We start from the raw sequence: 25,798 nt of genomic DNA, 5'->3' as shown, positions 1-25,798 counted from the left end.
GAATTTTAGGGAAATACATTCAGACCACAGCAAGGAACAAAGGGGCCATTTTTAAAAAGCATTCCCAAAAGAAGAAAAACTAAAAGAATGTGTCATAAAGACTGGCTGAAGAAAATGTTTCAAACAACAGGAAGAAAAGAAATATGGGTATACACAACAGATTATCTTTTCCATCATTAGCTTTACAAATCATACTTGATGACTGAAAGCAAAAATTACGACACTATTTCATACCCAAGACAATTAATTATGTTTAAAAGTTGAGAAGGTAGGGGGCACCTGGGTGGCTCACTCGGTTAAGCACCCAACTTGGGCTCAGGTCATGATCTCATGGTTTGTGGGCTGGAGCCCAGTGTCAGGCTCTGTGCTGACAACTCAGAGCCTGGAGCCTGCTTCAGAATCTGTCTCCCTCTCTCTGCTTCTCCCCGACTTGAGCACCCACTTCTCTCTCTCTCTCAAAAACAAACATTAAAAAATAATAATAATAAATAAAAGTTGGAAAGGTAAAGGGTAGAACAGAAGTGAAATTTACACACTTCAGTTGAAACTATAAAATGTGGATACTAGTAGACTGTTATAAATCACATATGCATACTGTAATAACTACAACCACCGCAAAAACTACAGCAAGACAGACTCCAAAACATTATAAATAGACCTTCTACAAATTATAAAAGATGGAATCCTAAAAAATGTTCCAATAATCTGCAGGAGGGCAAGAAAAGAGAAGCAAAAACCAAAAGCCAGAGAAAATAAGCAAAAAATAATAAAATAGCAGCTATAAGGACTGACAGATCATTAATTACCTCAAACGCAGATAGTCTAAATAAACCAATCAAAGACAGACTGGCAGAGCAAATTTTTTTAAATGGCCCCATATGTTGCTAACAAGAAATGTGGTACCATACGTTGAAAAGAATGCTAAGCTATAGCAATACTTTTTTTTTTTTTTAGAAAAGCAGAGTGTTTATATTAATAACACATTTAACCAACAGAATTGAATTGATATACAGATGAAACCTGAACAACTCCCTCACACAAAATCCATGTATGACTTCTGACTCCCCAAAAACTTAATTCCTAATAGCCTACTACTGACCAGAAACTTTACAGATAAAAAACAATCCATTAACATACATTTTGTGTATTACATTATATACTGTATTCTTAAAGTTAGATAAAAGAAAATGTTACTGAGAAAATAAGGAAAACACATTTATAGTCCTGTACTGTAAAAAATCCAAATATAAGTAGACCAGCACAATTCAAACCCATGTGGTTTGAAGGTCAACTGTATATGAAATACTCCACCCAATGACAACAGAACACACATTTCTTTTCAAGCACCCATGGAACATTCATGGCAGATGTTCCATGATATGAACAAGGCAGATCATATCCAGAGCCACAAAACAAACCTCAACAAATTTATAAGAATTAAAATAATAGAGTGCATTCTCTGACCCTAATGGACCTAAACTAGAAATCAGTAACAGAAAGACAACAGGGTTGCCTGAGGGCTCAGTAGGTTGAGCGTCTGACTTTGGCTCGGGTCATGATCTCACGGTTAGTGGGTTCGAGCCCTGCGTCGGGCTCTGTGCCAACAGTTCAGAGCCTGCAGCCTGCTTTGGATTCTGTGTCTCCCTCTCTCTCTGCTCCTCCCCCACTCACACGGTCTCTCTCTCAAAAATAAAAAATTTAAAAAAAAGAAAAAACAAAACCTAGAAACATCAGGAAAAAACAACACAATTCTAAAAAGTGCATGGGTCAAGGTGGAAATTTCAAAGAAAACTTTAAAATACAGACACATAAAAATGAATGAAAATAAAAACACAGCATGCCAAAATTTGTGAGATGCAGCTAAAGCAGTAATTAAAAGGAAATCTATAGCACTAAATGCTTACAATAGAAATGAAGAAAGATCTCAGGGGTCCCTGGGTGGCTCAGTTGGTTGAGTGTCTGACTTGATTTTAGCTCAGGTCATGATCTCACGACCCTTGTGGAGCTTGCTTGAGGTTATCTTTGTCCCTCTCCCTCTGTCCCTCCCTCTCAAAAAAAAATAAATACATAGTAAAAATAAATAAAAATAAATGAAGATCTCAAATCAAAAACCTAATTGCCTACCACAAGAAACTTAAAAAAAAAAAAAAAGCAAAATATATATAAACCCAAAGCAAGCAGTAGGAAGGAAACAAACAATATAGAACAGAAATTAATGAAATTGAAAACTGAAAAATAGAAAAAATCTGTGAAGCAAAAATTTTGTAAGTATTTAATAGGACTAACAAATAAAAAACAGAGAAGACACAAATCACTAAGGTAATGATTCAAAAGTGGATATCACTACAGAACTTGCACCAACTAAAATACAGTAAGGAAAATACTACAAAACAACTTTACATTCTTAAATTTATCACTTCGAAGAAATTTCTCAATTTATCAGAATTACACTACCTAAACTAAACCAAAGTGAAATAATCTAAATAGTTCTATAACCATTTAAGAAAAATGAATTCTTAATTTAAAAGCTCCCCAAAAGAAGACTCCAAGCTCAGCTTCACTGGGAAGTTCTACCAAAAAAATTTAATAAAGAATTAAATTCCAGTTGTTCACAAACTCCTCCCAAAAATAGATGAAGGCACATTTCTTAATTTATCTTATAAGATCAGTATCACTGATACCAAAACAAAATAAAGATGTCACAAGAAAAGAAAATGGCAGGGCGCCTGGGTGGCTCAGTCAGTTGAGCAGCTTTTGATTTTGGCTCAGGTCACTATCTCATGGTTCATGGGATCAAGCCCCATGTAGGGCTCTGCACTGACAGCTTGGAATCCTCTCTTTTCCCTCTCTCTGCCCCTCCCCAACTTGTGCATGTGTGCTCTCTCTCTCAAAATAAACATTAAATTTTAAAAAAGAAAATGACAAGCCATTATCTCTGATTATAGACATTAAAATCCTCAACAAATACTAGCAGACCGAATTCACTAACACAGAAAAATGAATATGCACAATAACCAAGTAGATTTATCTCAGAAATGCAAAATTGGTTTAAGATCTGAAAATCAAGTAAATACACCCTACCAACCGAATAGAGGACAAAACCTTTATTTTTTGTAGATCATCTCAGCAGATGCAGAAAAGCATGTGACAAAATCCAACATCCTTAAATAACAAAAACATTCAAGAAATTAGGCACAGAAGAGAATCTCCTCAACCTGATAAAGGCCATCTACAAAAATTCTAATGTTATACTTAATGATGAAATACTGAATGCTTTCCCCCTATGACCGGAAACAAGACAAAGAGGTCTACTCTCACTACTTTGATTCGACACTGTACTAGATGTTCTAACAAGGAAAATTAGGCAAGAAAATTAAAAAGCATTCACATTGGAAAGGAAGCAGTAAACTGTACCCCTATTTACAGATGGCATCCGATATACATAAAACCATAAAGAATACACTAAAAAACTACAAGAATAAATAAGTTCAGCAAGGTTGTACAGTACAAGAATATACAAAACTCAATGGTATACTAGCAGTGAACAAAATATGAAATTAAGAAAGTAATGTCACTTATAATAGTAACATTACTTTACTTTACTTAGAATAAAGTACTTAGAAAAACTTAACCCAAGGAGGCAAAAGACTTGTAAACTGAAAAACACAAAACACTGATGAAAAAAATTAAAACACAAATAAATAGAAAGACATCCCATGTCCATGGATTATTAAAATGTCCATACTAACCAAAGTGATCTACATCTACAGATACAGTGCAATCCCTACCAAATTCCCAATAGCAATTTTACAGAAGTAGGGGAGAAAAATCCTAAAATTCATATGGAAACACAAAGAACCCCAAATAGACAAAACATCTTAAAGAACAAAGCTGGAGGCCTCACATTTCCTAATTTCAAAACGTAATACAAAGCTACAATAACTAAAAAGTAATAGTATTAGCATAAAGACAGACATACAGACCAACATAAGAAAACAGAGCCCTGAAATAAACCCACATGTTTACAGATGAATGATCTTCAACAAGGGTACCAAGAATACACAATGGGGAAAGGATAGCCTGTTCAACAAATGGTTTTGGGAAAACTGGATATCCACATGCAAAAGGAATGAAATTGGACCCTTATACTATACACAAAAAATCAATTCAAAATGGATTAAAGACTTGAGCATGGGGTCTAAAACTATAAAACTCCTAAAAGAAAATACAAGGGGGAAGAGTTCATAACACTAGTCCTGGCAATGATTTCTTGAATATGACTCAGCAAGTCCACTCCTAGGTATATACCCAAGAGAAGTGAAAACAAATATTCACATAAAAACTTGCACATGAATGTTCATAGCAATTATTAGCTATTATTCATAATAGCTAAAAAGTAGAAGCAACCCAAATGTCAGTCAACTGATGGATTTAAAAAATGTGGTATATCTATACAACAGAATACTATTCAGCAATAAACAGAATGAACTCCTGACACATGCTACGTCGTGTAACATTATGCTACATGAAACAAGCAAAACATAAAAGATCACCTATTGTATGATTCCATTAATTTAAAATGTTCAGAATAGATAAATCCATAGACAGAAAATAAATTCGTTGTTGCCAGGGGCTAGGACAAAGGGGGAAAGACGACTGTTTGTTAATGGACAGAGTTTCTTTTTAGGGCGATGGAAATGTTCTAAAATTGATTATGGTAATGGCTGCACAACTGTTTGAATACGCTAAAAACAACTGAATTATATATACTTTCAATGAATAAATTATATGGTACATAAAGTTGTATCTCAATAAAGCTGTTTAAGGAAAACTATATGCCTAGAATTTGCTTCAAAAAATATGGAAGATCTAAATTAATGATGAGACATTTGTAGTCATGGATTGAAAATCTCTGTATAATAAAGGAATTCTCCCAAATTTAATTACAAATTTATTCAATTCCTATCAAAATCCCAGCAATACTTTTTGGTATACATCAACAAGATTCTTCTAAAACATATACGAAAAGGCAAAGAGACTACAAAAGCTAAAACAATCTTGAGAAAGTGGAAGGAATCATCTACTTGATCTTAATACTATTATACAGTTACATTAATCAAGACAGTGTGGACTGACAAAAGGGATAGACACCTATATCAATGCAACAAAGAACCCAAAATTAACTAGACTAACACAAATATGCCCAACAGATAATACAATTCAATGGAGGAAAGATAGTCTTTCCAACAAATAGTACTGGAACAACTGGACATCCATCCATCCGCAAAAAAAAAAGTCTTGTCCTAGGGGTGCCTGGGTAGCTCAGCCGGTTAAGCATCCGACTTCAGCCCAGGTCATGATCCTGCGCTTCATGGGTTCGAGCCCCGCATTCAGCTCTGTGCTGACAGCTCAGAGCCTGCAGCCTGCTTCAGATTCTGTGTCTCCCTCTCATTCTGCCCCTCCCCCGCTTGTGCTGTCTCCCCAAAATAAATAAACATTAAAAAAATAAAAAAAAAAAGTGTTGACCTAAACCTCACAACTTTATATAAAAACTAAATGGATCATGAGTTTAACGTAAACATAAAACTACAGAACTATCAGAGACATCCTTCAGGACTAAAGAAAAAGGTTCCTGGATTTGGCACCAAAGCATGATTCGTAAAAGAAACAGACTTCATTAAAACTGAAAACATCTCCCCTGTGAAAGAACTTGTGAAGAAAATGAAAAGATAAGCCATGGAGTGAGAAAATGTTTGCAAACAATGTTTCTGATGAATTCTTATCTGGACTATATAAAGAACTCTCAAAACTTAACAGTAAAAATATACATATATTCAGATTAGAAAATAAGCAAAAGGCATAAACAGCCAATACATATAAAGATGTTCAATATCATGAGTCAATAAGGAAATGCAAATTAAAACTACAATAAAATATCACTATATACCTATTACAACAGTTAAAATAAAAAATAGTAACAAATGTTGCCAAGCATTTAGAACAAGTAGATCTCTCATAAAATGGTACAGTCACTCTGGAAAAACAGTTTGGAATTTTCTTATAAAACTAAACTTGCCCAGGGAGCCTGGGTGGCTCAATCAGTTAAGCATCCGAATTGGACTCAGGTCATCATCTCGCAGTCCGTGAGTTCCAGCCCCTCGTTGGGCTCTGTGCTGACAGCTCAGAGCCTGGAGCCTGCTCCGGATTCTGTGTCTTCCTCTCTCCTGCTCACACTCTGTCTCTCTCTCTCTCTCTCTTTCAGAAGTAAACATTAAAAAAAAACAACAACAACAACAACAACTAAACTTGCCCTTGCCATACAACCTAAAAAGCTCACTCTTGGGCATTTATCTCAGACAACTGTACACAAATTGCTATACATGAATTTTCATAACCACTTTTTTTTTTTTTTAATGTTTACTTATTTTTGACAGAGAGAGAGACAGAACATGAGCAGGGGAGAGGCAGAGAGAGAGGGAGACGCAGAATCCGAAGAAGGCTCCAGGCTCTGAGCTGTCAGCACAGAGCCCAACATGGGGCTCAAATTCAGACTGTGAGATCATGACCTGAGCTGAATTCAGACATTTAACCAACTGAGCCACCCAGGCGCCCCTCATAACCACTTTATTTCTCAATAGCAAAATACTGAATATACCCAAAGTTCAACACATGAATTTTGATTCCAAAAAGTATGTTATTAATACATTATTCTTAAAATGACAAAACTACAGGGATGGAAAATAAGATTGCCAAGAGACAGGGAGGGGTTTTGAGGTGGAATGCAAATACAAAGGCCTAGCAAGAGGGGTTTTCTTTGTCATGATGGAACAGCTCTGTATCTTCACTGTGGTAGTAGTTATACGAACTTACTATGTATGGGAGAAAATTGCAAAGAACCACACACACACACACACACACAAATGAATTCAGATTTAAAAAAAAATGGTGCAGGGGCGCAGCATGAGTGGCTCAGTCGGTTGAGCGTCCGACTTCGGCTCACGTCATGATCTCACTGTTCGTGAGTCCGAGCCCCAAGTCGGGCTCTGTGCTGACGGCTCAGAGCCTGGAGCCTGCTTCAGATGCTATGTCTCCCTCTCTCTCTGCCCCTCCCCCACTCATGCTCTGTCAAAAATAAATAAACATTAAATTTTTTTTTAATGGTGCAAAGTAAGTATTTCCGGCAGTTCAGTTAAGAATAATGAACCAATGTCAATTTCCTGGTTTTGATGTTACTAGAGCTTTATACGATTTGTCACCACAGGGAAAAGCTGGGCAAAGGATATACAGGACTCTGTACTAATTTTGCAACTTCCTGTGAGTCTATAATTATTTCAAAATAAAGTTTCTTTAAGAATATGAAAGGGGAGAAATGAGGTAGAGGTATAGATGAAACAAGAATGGCCATTAATTGCTAACTATTGACGCTAGGTCATAGGTATATGGAGGTTCATTGTACAATTCAATTTTTTACCCATTAAAATTTTTCCAAAATAAAAAGTTAATGAAATTATAAGAAGACCATATATCAAAATATTAACAGCAGCTTTTCCAGTTGAGTTTTTTGCTAATATGCACTGTAAATTTCTTCTATAAATTTTTTACTTAAACCATTTAAAGAAATCTTTGCTCATACGATCCTTTGTCTTCATTTGTTTTACTCATTTACAAAAAAGTACACTATAGAAAAAAAATTTTAAGTTTATTTATTTATTTACTTTAGAGAGTGGGGGGAGAGGGGGCAGAGAGAGAGGGAGAGAGAAAGTGAATCCCAGGCAGACTCCCCTGTCAGTGCAGAGCCCCACGCAGGGCTTGAAATCACAAACCATGAGATCATGACCTGAGGGCAGTCAGACACTTAACCGACTGAGCCACCCAGGCACCCCTCTACTGAAAAAAAAAATTTAAACATAAAAAGAACCCCATTGATACTTCTTCCTCTGACAATAATACGCTGCTTAATTTGAAAATACTTCATCTTAGGCGCCTGGGTGAGCTCGTGCCCCGCATTGAGTGAGCCCCACTTCTCTCTCTCTGTGCCCCCACCTCTGTGCCCCTCACTCACTTGTGCCCTCTCTCAAAAAAAAATTTTTTTTCATCTAAATACTCAATTTATATTTCACCCAATTACAGTTCACCTGAAAGTTCCAATATCTTTTTCTAAAATTAAACCAAAAGGATCTTGCTAGAATCGATTTACAGCTAGCACAGTAATTCACCATTATGGTGATCTTCACACAATTCTGCAAAACAGATGTCTAAGTTCAAGACACCCACAGATGTCTGAACAGCTCCAATTGGGTTTGCATTTGCAATGTTGCCTAAAGTATCATAATTAACTTTAAATATGTTTTTGTTTTAAAAGTATATGTGGTCTTTTTCAATTTTTCAAACACTTTTTTAAAAAGCACATGCTGAAAAGTTTACAACCATTACAAACCATGCTGATGAATTCAACAAACACATGTGAATCTGAAAAAGTTATCAATGATTCACTAAATACTGAGATTCTCACAATGCAATTATTTAATTCAATTATTTAAATGTATTTGTATATCAAGCAAAAATTATCAATACTGTTTCCCTCAGTAATAATCAAAATTAATTTTAATTAAGTAAATTAAATTATAATAAAAAGAAGAGACCTGAACTCTGTTCTCTGTGAGAACTTGGAAGTCACAATCCCTCGGAAACTCCATTATCTACATACAAAAAGCCTTAATAAACTTGTTAATTTTGCAGCTCTAAAATCACATGTATTGATGACCTAAAGTATACTTCATAACCTTTGACCCATGATCATTCTAATGACAACTCTGGAAAAAGATTCCTAACAATATGGTACAGACATGTTAATTACATTATAAATAACTTTTGTAATATTTAATTTGGGAGAATGTTATTTTCAATATATGAGGTCAAGGGTTCTCAACATCAACACCACTGACATTTTGCACTGGATAATTCTTTGTTGTAGGGCTATCATGTGCACTGTAGGATGTTTAGCATCTACCCACTAGATACCAACAGAATCCCCCAGCTTGGCAACCAAAAATGTCTCCAGACATTGCCAAAATCACTTCTGGTGGAGAATTATTGCATTACATTAATAAATGTCCAGGGTTTTTTGGAGATGGGAGGAAGAAAGAATGTTTTTGTGATTTAAAGGCCTAAGACAGGGGCGCCTGGGTGGCGCAGTCGGTTAAGCGTCCGACTTCAGCCAGGTCACGATCTCGCGGTCCGGGAGTTCGAGCCCCGCGTCAGGCTCTGGGCTGATGGCTCAGAGCCTGGAGCCTGTTTCCGATTCTGTGTCTCCCTCTCTCTCTGCCCCTCCCCCGTTCATGCTCTGTCTCTCTCTGTCCCAAAAATAAATAAACGTTGAAAAAAAAATTTTTTTTTTTATTAAAAAAAAGGCCTAAGACAGGTTAGGAATGAACAAAATAAAAAAGTTCAATTGCAACTCATATACTATGAAAAGAAATAGCACTCTTTCAAAAAAAAAAAAAAAAAGGAAAAGAAACAGAAAAGGTACTCTTTTCTGTGAGGCCTACCAAAACACACGTTAATAACCAAATATTGTTATGTATAGCTAATGTAATAATAGTAGTGAGAATAAGAGTATATAAAGCTGAGGAGGAGAAAATCCACAAGTATCCCCATCTGTACCTTTTCAAGTATCTTCAATAATAAGAGCCAAGTTTTTAAGTCAGAGATTAATGAAGTTAACATAATGCCTATTCTCCCCAGCATTTGTGAGAAGGCTAAACATTCTCAAGTTACCTGCTATTCTCTAACCAGGGAGAATATCCGCATGAAAAACACAACTACCCACAGTTAATTACAATAAGCATCGATCTATTTTAATCAAGTGTTAAGTGTGCTACAAATGCCATGAAAAGTAACACTGAAGAATATCCTAAAGTTCCTTATATATTCAAAGAAAGACCAAAGGCATGTGGAGAAACTTCGTTTAAATGTTACAACAGAAAATATAAATGTTCACCCATTCACTTTTTGGCCCTTTAAAACTCACTACAAAATCAACTCAGCCATATTTTCCACCAAACAGAAAAATACCCAGTTTCCTTAGTCTATTCTTGGATAGGTCACCAGACTGGGAATAAGAGACCCAGAGTCTATTCCCAGTTGCAAAACAGACTGGTAATCTCAAGCAAATTATTCACTCAGGTTAAGGTTCTACGTCCGTATCATGCTGACAATACTGAAAATCTGCCCAGAAACAAGCACCGTGAAACCCAGGACTTCCTCCTGCACCCAAAGGACAACTGCAAACGTATTTTTAGATATATTAAATCTAAAAATCTGAATAGGATTTTATTTATAGCAACATTTAACATAGTTGAAATTTCAAAACTGTGTGGTGCCTTTACCATTGCCCCCTATAAAAATAAGAAATGCTCTTTTTTTTAGATCACACCATGCCCAATTTTGCAAAACTCTACGAACTACACGATCATAATTATGTAAAACAAAACAAAAAGCTGTTTTTAATTCAAGCTCTTGGGAAGGGCTTTAACTTTTCCATTTCCTAACTTTATCTAGCTTTTAGTCTTGTACGCAGAGTTCTTTCCTGGCACTGTAAAAAGTGCTTCACAAAGTCTGGAGAGCAAAAGTTTACCCCATAGCCTCATTACGGAGAGGCCTTAGCACGGTTCTTACCACTAAACATGCAGGTTTTACTAGCGCAACCAATATACGTATCCCGGCGTACATTTCTGTTCTTGATATCGAGTAAAAAACTATTCGTCTAGCAGACCAAATTACCCATCTGACCTTACGGCACACAGTAAGACGGTGAACACAACCCAGTCCAACAGAAAATTTGAAGAAAGCAGGAGAGAAACGGGGGGGGGGGGGGCTGTCAATTAGCATTCGGCGGTCCCCGCTGACAGGCAGACACTTGTTGGCCGCCAAGAAGCCACTCACAAAGTTCGCCATCTCGCTGCACCGCGGGCCCGACCCGGAAGACGGGCGTCTGGGAGGCCCCGCCGCCCGCCGAGGCACCCCGGCAGGCAAAGCCCCGGCTTCTCGGCGCTCCTCCGCCGCCTCCCTGCACACGGGCGCACTCACGCACGCGCGCGCACACTCACACGTACACACACAACAAAAGGAAGCCTTGCGAGCCGCGTGCGGAGGTCCGCTTGGGGCGCTCCAGAAAGCTCCTCCTCCCGGCCCCCACCGCACAGCCCGCGCGGCCTGCTCACTTACTGAAGCGCCCTGGGAGAGGCCCGGTTGTGCGGAGCGCCGCGCCGGTGGCCCTCCCGGCTGTGCTCTGCCGTGGCGGCTCTTGGGCCCAGCACGGCGCAGCCCCTCGCCTCCGCTGCGTCCGCCCCCCGGCCGAGCGCAGACAAAACCCCGCCAGTGCGGGGGTCGGATCCGGGCCCGGGTTCCCGACTGCCCCGGCTTCTCAAGAAAGGTAACTCTTCCGCCTAACTGTCCCCACCCCTACAGACCGAGGGACGTTTAAGCCCCCTACGTTACCGAACCACTATTCAAAAGTAGTATCCAACAAAGCACTCCTCACGATGAGAAATCTTTCAGTAACCTCTTCCTTAACCCCTCCACGTACTCTGTTTCTCCACACCTTTACTCGATGCAGTTGTCCCTTGCCTTCCTGTTTTTAACCTAAGAGCTGTATTCCCCTCAAAAAATCACCTCCCCTAAACCATCTCTCCAATTTTACTCTTGAATTTTACTTTTCTAATATCAAGCTTCCTCATAAATTACATCTCCCACTTACCTATTCAAAACCTCTCCACAGCTAACTTACAATTTTGATCAGCTCCCACCAAATCAACTCACCTTTCTCAAAACTGCATTTTGTGTTCCCTCATTTCCTCCAAACTAACACTCTCCAACTTAACACACAAATTTGCCCCAAATTGCCCTCAAATTTTGTGAACCTATTCCAGAATGGCCACCACAGTCACTAAAAAATTCATTTCCCAAGCACACTCCCAATAATTTGACAATGATCTTTCCAAATATTCTCTACTGATTCACTAGAATCACCCATAACTCAAGACTACCATGCCCATTTCCCTAAAGACTCTAATTATAGAGCCTATTCAAATTAACACAGTATGTGTCATTAAATGTGTACATGTTGACAAACACACATATATGGGACCCTGCAAAACATCAAGTATGTATTTCATTCTAGCCATTATAAAAGGGCTTTTCTCAAATTTACAAGGAAAACTCCTTAAGCCAACCAAGATTTTCAGGTATCCAACCCCTATCTTGTGAAGTCACTTATCTGTTAAATTAATATAATTACCATTAAACATTCTCTGTTTCCACTACAGTAATGCCCAACACCTTCCTTAAGATGTCCACCATCAATCAGTCTAACCCACACCACCCACTTGCCAAGGCCTAGCTATGTCTGAGGTATGTCCTGGAAACAACTCTAGACCAAATCAGGCAGCTTACAGCAGAAAAGTGAGATGGGCAAAATGACCTCCCTGAACCCTGTTAGGCCTTTTCAAAGCTCTGGGTCTCCACAGGTCCTTCATTATTAAGTTTGGTGACTGACTAAATGTAGAAGGGAGGGTGGGAAACGTAATGAATGACCTGGGGCTGCATTCTGGAAGTAATCCTGAAGCAAAGCTGCACCTGGGTCAAACACCAATAATACCTATTTTATGTCTTGTCATATTCTTCTCACTGCCACTAAATATGCTCTCTCTGAAACATGGAGTAACATCAAAAACCCTGCTCTAAACAGGGAAGATCAGAAAGTATTCTTTGTTCAGAGGATGACCATGTGAATTAATCATGTAAGGAATGTAATGCAAATACAAAGGGTCTGAAGGATACCAGCACTGGACTGGTAATAGTTTAAAATGTCAGCTTCCGCGACCACAGCAAGACACTGAGAGAGAATCTCAAAAACCACAGTCAGGTAAGCACCTGAGAGTCAAGCCTTTGATAATACAAAGGAAAAATTGACAGACAACAAAGACTGACGAAAATGAATACAACTGCAGAACTGGACAAGCAAAAGTTTAAGAGCAAAGCCAAAGCATTAGAGGCCTGGTCTAGGTCTTAAGTATCACCAATGGAAGATGATGAAGGTTTCAAGCACTGAGATTAAAAAAAAAAAAGAAAAAAAAAATCAAAAGGGGAACCTGGTGGTTCATTCAGTTAAGCATCCAACTCCTGATTTCTCAGCTCAGGTCATGATTTGTGGGACTGAACCCTGTGTCGGGCTCTGCTCGGACAGCCCGAAGCCTGCTTGGGATTCTCTCTCTCTTTCCCTCTCTATGCCCCCCACCTGTTGGCACACTCACTCTCTCAAAAATAAATAAATAAATCTTAAAATAAATAATAAATAAATAAGTAGTAATGTTAAACTATATTTTGGTTTTGGAGTTGGCAATATAGCTCCTTTAGACATGTTCAATAAATGACAAATAACTACAAACAAGACAGTGTATTTAGAACTATATTTCTGGGGCTCATCTCTATATAGATATTTTCTCACCTATATAGAAAACAAAGCAGCCACCCTAAGAACAATAAGAAATTTGGAGATAAAAGTCACTATAGACAAAACAACAACAGCAACAACAACAACAACAACAACACTACAGAGGCCATTTTAGACAGCTTAGGATGTCTCCTTCCTAATATCCACCCATTCTTTCTACTTTTCACCTGAACCTCTCTATCTATACAAATTATCACCACACAGTTTCTGCAAACAAAGACTGATAGGTTTTGAGGAACTCAAGTAGAGTTCAAAAGATCTCAATACCTCTATTATTATGCTATTTTTTAAAATACTTACGCATATGCACTATTATCTTTATAAGATCATGGGTGGCAAGGACTGTCCTTATATGCACAAAGAAAGAACAGGCTCCTGGCATTATTTCCTAGATAGCGTTATGTTTTCCCCCTATTTTCTCTGCTGCAACAGACTTACTCTCCTTTTCATCTTATTCAGATTCAGGCCAAGCCCAATCTCCTCATTCATTTCTGTTCTACCCATTTACTAGCTTCTATCAGTTTATCCATGTTCTACTGTCAACAAACTACCCTGTGTCTTTTGCCTTTCATATTAGTATACCTCCACCTTACCTTTTTTTCCCTTGCACACGAATGGCTACGATTTTGCAAGTATAATTTATTTCTAAAGAAATTTAAAGAACTGGTGAATGTAACAAATCTATTTATCTCCATCCCCACACCACAAGTCAGATATTATCATCTCTTGCCTGGATTGTTGTGACCACCCCTGCATCTTATCTCAAGCTTGGCTTTTTCTGAACAACCTGCTTCTCTCCTGACTTAACTATCCACTCTTCTACTCCTTCAGCTTGCTAAAAGACCAACTGCTTCTTGCTCCCAAGGGCCACTCCTGTCACTAAAATATCTCTTTGCAGTTTACACTACTTACTTAAACCATTCCACTTGCAACATCTACCAAGCTCCGGAATACACTCCCATCTTCCTTCCCCAAAGACCAATTCTACTTTGTCCCACATTCAGCAATTATTCTCAGTAACTTCAATGATGCTGAAGTACTTTCTACACCCTGACCTTCCTCAACTCCTAAAACCTTCAGCTGCACTTCAGCCACTCACACATATATAATGAAAATAGGTCATCAACTGGAAGTGCTGTACCACAAGGATTGTAACTTCAGAGACCTCCCTTTTTTTTTTTTTAAACCACGACTTTATTTTATACTTCTACACCTGCTCTTTACGTCCCTTTGGCTTCACTTGTCTCCCCACACAATTGAAATCTGTCCATCAGCCATTTAATACTGCCCTCTCTAGAACATCATGACCTTCTATTATATTCACCATGCACCTCACTAATGACAGACAATCTTCACCATCTGTTTTCTTCACACCCACACACTGGGTGTTAAGTACCACCAGAAAGCTATGAAATCTTCCACAACTGATTTATTCTAAATACAACTCTCTATGTCATTGACTAATTCCAAGTCATTTTCATATTTAAGTCTATAATCCCATCAAATACTCAATAACTTCCATAAAATTCCCTCAAATCACACCTTCTCCACCTGTAATGAAATCCTCTTTACAGCTTCTAAAATGCTGTATCTTCATCCATCTGCTACTTCTTGCCTCCAGTTTTGGAAAAAGAGCTGTTCCTCCTTCTTAAAATAAACTTCTTAATACAATTCCTACATTCAATGTTTCCATATTCTCCCAACCTACTCAGTCCTTTACCCTCATGCACTCTGGTCTCTGAACTGCTCTCCTGAAGACCAAAATAAAAACAATTCCATGTACCAAATCATATGACCCACCACCCAAGTCCTTATCCTCTCTTTGGCAATGACACTTGAACTACCTCCTCTGGGTTATGTCACTGTACTGCAGGATTCTACTGTGGTCTCTCCAGTTGCTGCTTCTATCTCCAATGACCACTGGTCCTCTTCTCAGCCCAAATAGTGGGTATTTTCTCCAGTTCTATCCTGGAGCTTTCTACCATTCTCTCTCCACTCCCTTCAGGATCTCATCCCTTAATACTGCTTCTACATTTTCATTCCTCATATGGATATCTTCCCCCAGCTCCCAAAAATAATCTTTAAACCATCACCCTCTGCTACAATCTAATTTATTCCTTAGGAACTGGAATATATAATGATTTTTTTAACTAGATTCTTCAATTACTGCTTCAATTAACACCTCAATTATCAGTACAAAAATTTCATGCCATTAGCACCCTACCAAATCCAGAATTAGCAGCTTCAATTATCAACTCTAGGTACATATTCCCAAATCTCTATTGGACCTCCTTCCTCAGCTGAATCCAGTATTTCTAACTCTAGCTAAATAATTCCCCTTGCATAATTCCATTTGGTGTTTCACACACTGGCCATGTATCTTAAAATGAAAGTAATTATTCTTCCCCACCAAAACAGTTCTGTTCACTGATCCAATAATTTTTGTTAATGGCACTACCATTCTCAGTTACCCAAGAAAAGCCCCAAGGTTTCCCTTTTCTTTTTCTTTTCCTCCAGTTTCCCAAAAGCCCATTTGCCGTCAAACCCTTCAATTCTTTCTTTAAAGTATTTCTTCTGTGTATCTCTTTTCTTTGATTACCACTAACACCATCACAACTTAGACTCTCAACACTTCACACTTTTGTCAGAGCCTTCTGACTTTGTCTCCTAATCACTAGGTTCTCTCTTCATTGCAAAAACAAAACAAAAACAGGTCACCATATTTTTATTCTTAAATCACCTCATTTCCCCAGTCAAAAATCATCAATGGGTTCCCCCACTGCACACTGAGTCAAATTAAAAGTCCTTAGACTTCCAGGGGTGACTGGGTGGCTCAGTCATTTGGGCATCCAGCTCTTGATTTCGGCTCAGGTCATGATCCCAGGGTCGTGGGATCAAGCCCTATGTAGGACTTTGCGCTGACAGTGTGGAGCCTGATTGGAATTCTCTCTCCCTCTCTCTGCCCCTCCCCTGCTTGTGCTCACTCTTCTCAAAATATATAAATAAACTTTAAAAAAAAAAAAGTCCTTAGATTTCCAAAAAATAGAAACTAGCCAACAGTCCAACAATCATGAAATGAATAAATACACTGTGGTATGTTCATAATGGAATCCCACAGAGCAATGAAAAAGAATAAACTACTGCTATACGCATCATGGATGAATCTCACAAACATATGTTAAGCATGAGAAACCACACACGGATGTATGATTCCACTAATAAGAAATTCCAAAACATAAAACTACTCCGTTACAGTAAAGATCAGAATAGTACAGCTGACCCCTGAACAACACAGAGGCTGGGGAATCCAACCTCCCTCTCACCCCATGGTCGAAAATCTGGGTATAACTTTTGACTCCCAAAAACTTAACTACCAGTAGCCTACTGTTGACCAGAAGCCTTACTAATAGCACACTGTAGATTAACACATATTTTGTAGATTATATGTAATATATACTGCATTCTTATAATAAAGTAAGCTAAAGAAAAGGTTATTAAGAAAATCATAAAAACACAGTACTGTACCATAATTATCAAAAAAAATTCCACTTATAAGCGGATCTGCACAGTTCAAACCCATGTTGTTCAAGGGTCACTGTAGTTACTTTTGGTTGAAGGAGACATCAACTTGGAGTGACAAATGAAGGAGTCTTCTAGAGTGTTGGAAATGTCTACCTACAAAAATTCATTGACCTGTAACCTTAAGATTTGAGCACTTTATCTTTTTAAAAAACCTGTTTAGTCTAGATTTTTAGATGTTTCTTCTACTTTACAGCCTTATTTCCCTCCATTCATAAGATGAACCCTAGCTAATCTAGACCATGAACCCCTAAACACATCCAGAACTTTTCTGTTACTTGTATCACACTCTCTCTTCTTGGAATACCAATCCTCACCATCTTGCCTACTATAACCATATTTATATATGGTTCAAGGCCTAATTTGCACACCAACTCCTCCACAAAGTCAAATCAGCCACAGTACTTCTGTCATAGACAGTCATAAACAGACAGGGACATTTCTGTCCCTGGTCAAACTCCTGAAGAAAATGAACTCCATCATATATAAACATGGGTCCTTCACATTGCCTACCACGGAATCTTGAACACAGTAAGTATACAAAAATATTCCCTGAAGAAATTCTGGCAGTCCTTCAAAAGCACCCTTCAATCTCACCCCTCTTTCTCAAACCTATCCACCATGACTGTCTCTACTTGGAATTCAAATTCCCCAATTTACATATTTAATCATTAAACAAATAATTGAGGACCCACTATATGCAAGAAACTGTAACTACCTATTCTAATGTACCCCCACTGAACTACCCCAACATGTATTCGTTTCAGCTGTTGCCTTTTGAATCTTACCACAGCTCTAAATTCCCAGTCATCCTCCCCTCCTCTCACCATCCAATCACATCCTACCCCCTCATTTCTAATCCTGCTATCAAACTAATTCAAGCCCTTCTTAAGTTTCTCCAGTAGCCTCATAACTGAGTTTCTCTCCCCCAATCTTACTCTACCATCACACTGCCACCAATCTATCCTGCCAAGTATAGCTATCAGCAGGTTAAGGTATTTAATATACAGTCTTTGCTTCCATTCTCTACTCAGAAAAGTTCAGAAGCTATACATTAATGATACATTAACATACTTTAATCCTATGCTAATATATCTCCATCCTCAAATCTTCACCACAACCCTTGCCAAAAGGTGTAAGAATTAAAAATTTCTTGATGGGAAAACGGAGTCTCAGAAAGGAAGTAATTCTCTCCATAATCATAGCACAGGTAAACAGAAGGGCCAAGACTAAAACCTAGCTTCTGTTTTGCTTCCTCAGCACAACACTACATCATGTCAAATACAAACTATTTAGCTTAGCTTTCAAGGCCATTCATTTTCTACTCAACCCCACTGACTCTTCCTACCTTTTATCATATTATGCCCCATTCATGAACTCCGTGTTCCAAACTAGAAGCTGTGATCAACTATTTAGTCACAAAATTAGTTTATGAGTGACAGACATCTTTTTTTCTTAGCCAAACAGAATAGAATGGAAAACACACGAGTGCATCCAACATGTAAAGGTTATGGTTATTGAAGCTTTTTGTTTTATACATACACACAAACATTCACACATGCATATATCAGGTGAGGATGTGACATGTATTTCTTACTGTGGATCAGTTAAAAAAAAAAAAATTAAAAACTCACTATTTCCCACATATCCATGGCTTCTCAACTCCGAGTCTTTGCTTTTGCTAATACCTCAGATTGGAATGCTCTCTTTCCATTCATTTCTATCAGCCAGAATCCTATCCATCCCTTCAAAAACTAACTAAAATGCCACTTGCATGCCATTAAGGGTAGTCCCAGATTTTCCCCCAAATATTTTTTCCTACCTTTTAACTTCAGTAACATTTGGTTTTTCTTATGATACATTGGTCATGATGTAGTTATTTGTGCACAAGTTCAGCTCCACTACTAGAATATAAATCCCAAAGGATTTATTCCTGACTCCTCTAACAATGCTTTTGCATGTAACAAATGTTCATTATCTGTTGACTAAAGAGAATGCACCCCACCACTTTCTGAAACCTCAGTTATAAATCCACATCATAAATACTTTCTGCTACACTCTAAACTTGTTTACTCTTATCCTTCAAATTGTCTTACAATCTCCCTCCCCAAAATAACCATTTCGAGTAATCCTCTACACCTTCAATCTTCTCTTGCTGTCCTCTAAACACAACCTTATCATATATCAATTATGTTTTCCTTCTTTCAGAATCATACTTTCTGTAGGATAACCTTTCCTTCTCCATCTGGTTGTCTTCCACTCTATTCCTAGTTCTCTAGCATTCATAATAATAGACCTTATGATCTTTAAACAGATTCTTTCATTTTCTCTTCAACTAGACCTCCTCAATTATTTCAATTCATTTACAGTGTACATATTTCTGTCATAAAATCCTTTGTAGAAAAAGGGCAGGTAGGGGTGCCTGGGTGGCTCAGTCTGTTAAGCGTCCAGCTTCAGCACAGGTCATGATTTTACGGTTCATGAGTTTGAACCCTGCATTGGGCTCACTGCCATCAGCAGAAAGACCACTTTGGATCCTCTGTCCCCAACTCTCTCTCAAAAATAAGTAAACATAAAAAAAAAAGAGAGAGTGAGAGAGAAATAAAGAAAGAAAAAGAAAAAAGGCACGTAATGAATTGAAACAAACAGAAATAGATCATTTAGATCTTCTAAATTATCTGATACTTACTTTCTCATTCATTTATTCAACAAGCATGTGTCTACTAGACATATGCCCTCAATTCTGTCTATTCTATTCTGTAATTCAGAAAGCAGCTTTGAGAAAAGCATGCAGGAAAATGCCAGGATAGCAGAGCCAAGTTGACTCATGCTCTTCACTCACAGAGACCAAGTAATTTGTGGGGTACAGGCTCATAAAAGGAAAAACTAAAAGTTACACTAGACATAGATGGAAACAGATTTCCCCCCTCCCCGTTGTTCCAGGGAGCTCAAAATCTACCCAGCAAAGAATTTGAAAAGGAACAAACCAGTAGGAGTAGCTAAAATGAAATAGGCAGAAAGCATTAAGACAAAAATAGATCCAGACTCTAGGTTCATTCTAGGGCTGCAAGAGAAATTTGGAGCAATTTAGTTCCTCTCCTGAGATCCCTAAGGAATCCTTTCAAATATCTAGCTAAAGTACGGTACACTTAAATCCTTTCCCCAAACCTTAGCCAATATTCATTTCTCCATTCCCTGAACTCCTACAGCATTCATTATCCATAAAACTCATTTGGGAGCTTAATCATAAACCATCTTGTTCCCAGTAATGAAAATGTTTATTAACAAATTTAGCCAGAATTTATTTACATATTAAAATCAATGAGGTCCTCTTTAAAGTAGTTACCTTGGGAGGCTACCACTTACTCACTTATTCACTCCATCCATCCAACCAGTTCATGCACTTAGCTAACATCTAGTGTTCACCTACCTCCAAGTGAAGTTATCACCACTCTTCAAAGTACTTCTGACTTCCTCACTGGTAGTGTTTTCCAAAGTAACTCAGTTAATAAGTCAACCACAAAAATCATTCCTATATCTGTGACTAACCGAATTTAAACCAAAACTATTCTTTATTCACTCTCTTTGCTATCAACATATCTTCAGCATTTCTAAAAATCAAATCTTTCAAACTAAAAAGATTTGTCACCAATAAGGCTATTCAGAATAACATTATGCCTCATATTGTTTGTAACTGTGCCCTTCTAAAGGGATTATGAACTCTGAGGATAGGGACCATGTTTAACCCACCTTTAAAAGCTCCATCCCCCCAGAGCACACAATAGGTACTTAATAATTAGATAAATTGTATAGAATGTGCTAGAGGCTCAGAACGGAATTCAGAAAAGGTGATCCAAAAAAGTTCTGAACTCTACTACTGAAAACGACTACCAAAATACAAAAATTCTCACCTGGAGGTATACTTTTTTTTTTTTTTTAAAAAGAGAGAATCTTAAGTAGGCTCCACGCTCAGGGCTCAATCCCATGACCCTGGGATCATGACCTAAACCGAAAATCAAGAGTTGGATGCTCAAACGACTGAGCCACCCAGGCGCCCCTGGAGGTATACTGCTGATACTTGTTTTAAAAAATCAACTTTCTGAAATCTTACACTATTACTAAATTACTTCACAACTGTCCTTCTCCCCCTAAATGAATATAAATACTATAAATTCCTTGAGGCAAGAAATTGCACCTAACACTTTTTTATTACCATACCAAAATGAATTAAATCAGATTCTTAAAACAGCTAAAAAATCTCTAGTCATTTAGATCTGAAGTAAGAAAATAGAAATTAAATCAACCACCAACTCCAGATTTAAAATTTATTCAGATTAAACTAGCCTCAGATTAGAAGAGAAACTTTGGTCCACCCCTTCAATGTTTTTGCAGGATTGTTCTAGTCACATTCTAATCCATTCTGTCTTCTTCCCTTAAATCTAAAGGCTTCACCAATCAGATATCCGTTTTATCCCTCACTCTCTAAACACACAATTTAGTCTACAATACTCCCATGGTGTTCAGCAATTTCACACAGTCCCACTATTATCACGACAGTGAAAACTACTTTCTATCAGTCATTCAACAGGTTATTTACTAAGCACTTAAACTGTTCTGAGTTTCCCCAAAGGTTAAGAAAGTCTCAGCTCCAGAGTAGGGTACAGTCTAGCCACCCTCTGCAAAACAAAGAGAGAATAATTCCCATAAGCAAACACAAGATTTAGCAGTATATAATCTACATGTGAATGCTTCTTACTCAAAGAAGATTCTCAAGAGGTAAGGTTACTTAAACAAGACTTCCGAAAAGGGGAGCAAGTTCTTTCTATTCTTTCCATATCCATCATACTAACTTGGTGATGTTAAGCCCCATATACAAATTTCAAAAACCCAATATTTTATTAATCTATCCTAATATATAAGCAGCATACTTTTTCCCACCATATTTCCACCATATTAGTGACTTAAATATGCATATTTCCTTGTAACTGCCACAAATCTATCTCACCACTGTAATTTTAAATCCCCTTCACATCCACTATATCCAAATGTCCTCAGAATTCTTTACCCTTTCTTCAGCCTCCCACAAAATTACCACCACCTCCATCATACCCTGACCTTCATCCTCTTCCCCCTGCGATCACACTTCCCCATCCCTCCCTCCCTCCACAAAAAAAGAAACACATTATCCACACCGATTCACTCCTTCCTAAAAACTCTTATAAGAATTGCCATAGAAGCCTGGAAAGAACAATAAGGAGTCATTTAATCCATTCCCAGAGTCCTCACTCTAAACTCTCCAGAAGACTGTCAAAGAACATTGCACAGTTGACCTGATAACTAATTCCAAGATGAATAACTATCATTGCCAAGCAACTCTTCCTCATCACTAACCAGCAACCCTTTTGCTGCAAAGATGTCTCCTACAACCTAGTTTTTCTTACAGATCCATCCATCAAACTTCCCTTTACCTTCTCACCCAGTCTATTTCCAGTATAATTTTAAATGCTTTCTATTTAAGCATATTATTTAAAGACATACAGTTAATAAAAAAGCTAAAATAATAACTATCAAAGGTTTGAGAGGAGGAGAAAGGGGATAATATCAACGACACGAATCCTTTTCATTAACAGAGGTCTTTCAACTCCTTCATAATGTCATTTTAATCAATCAAGAAATTACAGTACATGTATATTACTTGGAGACCTGAAGAAAAGCATGATACGAACTACAAAAATTAATGCTTACAAGTAGTAGCCTCTGGAAAGTGGGATTGTGATGGACAGGTGAGACAAGGGCTCACCCTTGTGAGCTTTTCATTATAAGCTCTCTCAGGACAATTTTACTTTTTAATTATGTACATGTATAATTCCATACAATTTAAAAGGGGGAAAAATAATGATGACATACTATATTTAAGTCCATTAAAGTTACAAAAATTAAAAGAAATGATAATATACAGTGCAGGTGAGGGGAAAGAAAACAGACCCTCTCATTCTGTGATGACAATAAAAATGGGTACATCCTACATGTAATATACTGAAGCCCTTGAAAAAAGTAAATTTAAATATACTGACATAAAAAGTTTTCCAAATTTAAAAAAAGTAATCCTGGCTTATTTCCATTAAAAAAATTTTTTTAATAAAAGCCCCTCTTATCTCTAATGCTTAATTCTCATCCTCCTTAGATATATTTGCTAAACGAATAAAAGACTGAATTTTCCCGTCCCTCTCCCAAACTTCTTCCCCATCAATCCCTCCACCCTCTACTTCCATAAAAAGATATTTCATACTACCCTTTCTTCAGCTGAATTAATATTACAATGTTATGTGTACAGTCTTTCTTAACAATAAAAAGTGAATAATTTTCAGGCAAATCTTAAAAGTATGGTTCTAGCCTAGATTTCCCTCTTGGAAATCCAGTCTGGTGGGAGCTAGAGAAATCCAATAGGCCTTGGTTCATTTCCTGATATGAAAATGCTAATATTCCCTCTAATTTGGCTCTAGAATCATCTAGTCTCTTCAGGTTCCCCTAAACCTCAACCCAACCAGTCCTGACCTCCTTGCAACCTAAGACCAAAACAGATATTCTAGCTCCTCCATTCTGCAGGCCCATACTTTGCAGACTGATGCATTTTCTTCAATACCACAATGCCTCCGTGAGAGTATACATTCAGGAACCATGAATAGCAAAAAGTCTCCCACCAGCTCCAGAGTTATGGAACCAATCCAGTCAGACTAATTTGAGCTCCAAATGGAATCTCCAAAGAAAGGCCACTGTGCATGGACTCCCCCCACCCACCATTAATTATAACCCTGGGGTGAATAATATGGCATCAGTTCTCCTGGACCAGATAAGCTGGGCAGTGAAGAAGAAAACCGCCAAGTCCAGTAATTTCCATTCCGGCATTAGTGTTCACCCTGACTCTAGTAAATGACAGTACTTTAAATTTGCTGAAATCTAAACTCACGGCCTAGGGAATCCCTGGAGGCCAGGCGTTTTTTTTTTTACCGTCTGTTTCAGAGATTCTAATATTCACTGGTGCAGGTTTAAAAGGTCTCAGATCAAACTACAGACTAAGGTCTAATTCTCAGTGACCCCCAACCACTGCGGGACCCACACTTACCAGATGTCATCTACAGAAGAGCCCAAACAGGTTCAGAACTAGGCCATCCCGGCCCATCTGGAATAACTCTTTAGTCCTTGGGCCAACATTTATTAATTCTACTACATCTGTCTATTCTATCATGCATTCTCTTCATAGTCTCTAGTATTTAGCACTTCCTCTGGCTTCGAACGCTATCCTTTCTATTCGCGGAAACTCCTTGTATCCGTTCTTTCCTTTCCTTAGAAACGCTTCAGTTCTTTCCATAACGAAATACCTAATATATCTGCACAATGAACACCCTCCGGACTCCTGGATACTCCTCCACGGGCACCCTCTGCATTCCTCCACCTATCCGGCATCTTTCCCTCTGGCCGCTCTCCCTGAACACACTCCCACTATGTTTCCCGCAAGGATTCCCTTTTCTCCAACCCCTGCCCTTCCCTTCCCTTCTCCCAAAGAACACTCCGGCAGCAACAGTGACTGAGGCCTGCGGTGCATAAAGCACTGCACCAGGCACGACGGACAGAGACCTGGTGTTTCTCTAGCCTTTTCACACCCACACCCAGCACCCTCCGGCCTCCCCCTGCAAACCTCCCACCTCCTTCCCTACCTCTGACACCCGCCTCAGGCCTCGGAGGCCGCCTTCTCGCCTCCGCCACCCCCGTCATTATCCTTTCTCAACCCCCCAACCCACCATCCGCGCCCTGCTTCCTCCCGTCCCCCAGCCAGCTCCTGCGCTTCGCTCGGCCTCGGCCGCTCCCCAGGCCACCCCCAGCCTCGCCACGGCTCGCTCCCCCCACCCCCTCCGGGGTCAGGCCGTTACCGCCGCGCGCTACCCCCGCGCGCCGTCGCTTCCCCCTCCCCCACCCTCCCCAAGGGCCCGGGCCTGCCAGGCCCAGCGCTTTACCGCGGGCGGGCGCCGAGTCGCGCGGTCACCGACTGCAGGCGGCGGCAGCTCCAACCCTCCTAGAGGCCTTGAGAGAAGGGGAAGGGGGGAGGGGAGAGAACTTTTGCTGTGGCAGCTTCAGCAACAGCTCCCACCCCTGCGCCTTTCTCCTCTTCCTCCCCCTCCTCCTCCTCCTCTTCCTCCTTCTCTTCCTCCTCCCAGAGCAGTCGAGACGCAGACATGCCGCGGCTAGAGCGCCGCCGCGGTCGCCGCCACTGCCGGCGCGGTGGATTGTGGGAAGCCCCGCACACGGGAAGCGCTCCGCGGCGCCCTCCCTTCCTGGCCTGGGGACCAGGTTGGGACGACCCAGCGTGGCTCCGATTCCGGCGCCTGCGTGTCACTGGCCCAGCGTGGCCGGGGAAGCTGGCCCCAATCCTCAGGTTTCCCGAGCTGGGCCCGGATGAAAGCAATTCGAGAAATGTCGGCACTGAGGAAATCTCTTTGATAGGGAGTCAGCCTTCATCCATAATCCGTGCCTAGCGCCCTGAGAGGGCTCGGGGGTCGGGTGCCTTTCAGGCCCTAGGAAAAGGAAGGGGCGGGACCTAGGTGAAGGACCTACTGACCAAAATGCCTTGGTTTTTTCATTTCTCCTCTCTTACCTGCCCTCTCCCCCGCTGCCTCCAGTCGTTGGCTTTCACCACCCCAAATGCCACCG

At 39.3% G+C, this 25,798-nt stretch overlaps 1 protein-coding gene across 4 annotated transcripts in view; it reads right to left on the bottom strand.

Annotated features, from left to right (window-relative positions):
* ZNF148 (zinc finger protein 148) overlaps positions 1 to 25,326 on the bottom strand; it is a 127,098-nt gene extending 101,772 nt beyond the window's left edge. For 2 of the 4 annotated variants that reach the window (XM_025913001.2, XM_086675168.1), the window contains exon 1: positions 25,105 to 25,322. The gene's annotated coding sequence lies outside the window, so the exon portion shown is untranslated. Of the gene's footprint in view, positions 1 to 10,944; positions 11,083 to 25,104 lie in introns of those variants that run through there. The other 2 variants (XM_086675170.1, XM_086675169.1) reach the window with 2 other exon arrangements.
* Positions 25,327 to 25,798: the final 472 nt, after the last annotated feature.

Source organism: Puma concolor, chromosome C2 (genome assembly GCF_028749965.1).
Source record: "Puma concolor isolate L17-30 chromosome C2, mPumCon1.1.hap2, whole genome shotgun sequence".
Taxonomy (NCBI): Eukaryota; Metazoa; Chordata; class Mammalia; order Carnivora; family Felidae; genus Puma; species Puma concolor.
The sequence above is the reverse complement of the archived record's forward strand: the minus strand, read 5'-3'. Positions and strand labels throughout refer to the sequence as shown.